Source organism: Bombus bifarius, unplaced genomic scaffold (assembly GCF_011952205.1).
Source record: "Bombus bifarius isolate JDL3187 unplaced genomic scaffold, Bbif_JDL3187 scf7180000009772, whole genome shotgun sequence".
Taxonomy (NCBI): Eukaryota; Metazoa; Arthropoda; class Insecta; order Hymenoptera; family Apidae; genus Bombus; species Bombus bifarius.
In genome coordinates this window covers 749,633-753,188 of record NW_022885327.1, presented here as the reverse complement: position 1 = coordinate 753,188, position 3,556 = coordinate 749,633, and positions in this window count along the sequence as shown.

Genomic DNA, 3,556 nt, shown 5'->3' with positions numbered 1-3,556 from the left:
GTTTTTTAAGAAAAATGGTATAAACATATTTACCTCATATTTACGTCCCTAGCGTAAATTTTTTACGTTTACGATTAGGGTTAGACGTAGTTTGTAACAGGGTACTCGTTTAGATATTCTTTTAATACCTTTATATTTAATTATTTTTAGTTTAAACATCTACAATTATGTATCTATGAGATTTTTATTTCATCTAAATACTTGACTTTATATTACGATACATTATGTAAAACGCATTTTTAATATACATAGTTATTTTATATGTTCATTACAGTGATTTTATCCTTTTTATAGTATCCTACAAATAAAAATATTTTTGTTTTCCAATAATATTCCATAATATATAGTAGTTTGTATATAATATATAGTAATTTCGTCATTCTTCAAATAAAAGATGCAAATAGAATAAAATATGCATGAAAAATAAAACTATTTTAAATTTTAAGAGATAAAAAAATATATATATAGTTGTAGTTTTTATGCATCAAAAATATTTTTAATTGGACTTTCGAAAGGAAAAAAGATTGAAGATATGAAAATTAAAGTTATTTTAGATCTAAAAAGCTTTAGAAATATACATATATAATATATATATATATATATATAGTTATAATATTTGTGTACAATGTAATTGTAAATATATATATACACCTTTAAGTATCTGTAGATCATTTGTTAACATAATATTAACAACATAATAAAACACTGAAGTAAATTTTATTTATTAAAATATGTTTAGAAAATTTTTGTAGAGATATATATTCATGTAATTCTATATAATTTTATTATCCTATTACAGTATACCCAATTTATTCGTATACACGCTATTATTTTCTTAATTAATGAAAATACGAAAAATTTGTTCATATAAAAGTTGCTTAACTTCAGGGGGGATATTTAATAAGATATTTCGATTTCTTTTTACATTCTTATTTAAAGAAATTTTAATACCAATGTAATTTTTGAAGCGAAGCTATACATTTTTATACACTATTTAATGCATTTTTTAATCTTTTATAAAAAGGTATTAAGGTATAACGATTAGTTTAAAAGATATTTTGACTTTAGTCTTCTAAAACTTATTGCATGAAAGACAAGAAAAAAATAAATATAAAAGTGCTGCATTGTCTTTATTCTTTTGTTCAGTCTCTAAATCGTACATTGTGGACAAACTAGTATAATTGTAAATTATATAAATCTGGTACAATCATTCGATTAATACGTTAATCGCATAAAATACATTAATGTGTACAAAGTAATGCAAATACCTAACGTCCACATTAATCTTGTTACAGAGTTATTTAGTAAAACATAATGGCACATATTTCATTTTTCATACGTACAGATCATAGCGTTACATTTATAACTTTATATTTACGTCTATAAATCATTATCAATATAAATTATGTATATCTAATTTATATCTAATTTAATTCTAATACACGTCCTTAAATAATTGATTTTATAATTATACATATGATATAAAAAAGAAAATATTTTTTGATATTTAAATACATGTATAGTACAAGTATTTTATTCAAGAATTGGTCAGATTAAAACATTTCAGTTTCTTTTCCCTTTTCCTACCTTTTAGTAAAAGTTTAAATACACAGTAATATAATAGAAATATTTTTATTATCGCAAAGTCGTATTTCTCATATATTTAATACATAGTATCCTAGTTTAATTAAACACGCGCAATTTCTACTGTTTCTTTTTTTGTACATTCTATTTATTTAACATTAACTATGGTTTCCTTAAATATTGTGTGATGTTTAATGAATAATTGTTAATCCTTCGATAGAGTAATAGTAAAAATACAAATCTATATGCATCTATTATAACATGTATAATAGAAATATATGTATAAAATAAATAAATGTGCGGCTTCATTAATTGAATATTATATATTATTTCAGTACCTCTCTGTTATAAATAAAATTAAAAATGAAATTTTTATACTTTTAATATAACTTTTGAATCGTTGGATCCCTAAAGTTGAGACCTGCATTTTTGTATTCTAGGCGATAATTTTATATCTCGTAAACTAAAATTAAGCCCACAGTTAAGTGTGCAAGTAAGAAAACAACTTTACTTACATAAACTTATTTTAAAAAAAGAAAATCTTTTCAAGAAATGTTTTTAAGAATTTATACTACGTTCATATTTTATCGCATTTCCGTGAGTATCGATGACTGCCTGCAGACGTCTCGGCATTATCTCGATTAATTTTTATATTACTAAAATCGGAATCGTTTCCCACACTTCTACCACTTTCTTTATTTTTTATATTACAATTTTCTAATTGATCTCTTAATTCTCTCCACAAATAGTCTATTGTATTCAGATCCGGTAGTTGTGGTGTTTTCAATAATATTAGGACATTATAATGCAACCATTCCTTTCTTTTGCTGTAAATGATATATTGATGACATTTGTAATTTTCCAACCGATGGTTATAAATTTCGTTTTAAAATGCCCAGATATTTCATCTTCTCCACTGTTTCCTCTATAAATTCGATATTTCCTGTTCCATCTGTTGCCATGCAGTCCTGTATCGTGATTAATCTGCCATTGTATTTAAAATAGTCGTATATGAATTTTATGGAACTGCGCATTCGATCGTCTCCATACTATTTCTTTACCGTCCACACCAAATGAATTAATTTTAATTACGTCAGAAAAATTAAATTTTTCCAGAAACTTTATAGAAATTTACATGTTTGGCAAATTGCAAACATTTTAGTTTACTTGCTTTGGAAATATAGGGCTTTCTTCGAGGTACTCGACCGTGGTACCCCTCTCTATGCAAAACTTGACGAATTGTTCCCCTTGACAGGCTTGCTAAGTCTTGAAGAATCATCTATTGGTAATTTTGGCACATTAGTAGTGAGCTTAATTTTAATTTCTCGCGCTACATATCCTTCGTCATACTCGGAAAGAATATTTTTGACTGCACCTTCATATCTAAATTTATTCATTATTTTATGTACAATAAAATGGATTCTACCATTAACTACTGATTTCCCATAGAGAACTTCCTTTACAATATAAATATACAATGATTTATCGAAGAAAAATATCAGTTTCTTTTCTTTCCGAAGTCGTTGTTAAACTGGTGCGAAATAACAAACGAAAATCAAAGCAAATTATGCTATGTGCCTTACAATGTGGGGTAACCGTACCTCTACAATAAAATCGAAAAACAAATGCATAACAATACATTAGGTTGGCAACTAAGTGATTGCGGATTTTGTTAATACCACCTAATGACAAAATCTGCAATCACTTAGTTGCCAACCTAATACATATTTGGGGGATTCTTACTCCGCACGCTCAATTTTATATTGGTAAAATCGTTGTATGTCTGGGAACATTAATAAAGAAAACAAGATTAATTTATTTGACTATTTCTTTTCGGCGATCGAACTTAAACTGTAGTACAATACTTTTTGCTGTATTTTATAAAACATGGATCTAGTATACCCAATTTTGCTAGGTGTACATAAGTTTCGAAAAATTATATTAGGAAAAAAACAAATTTACGAAGTTATAA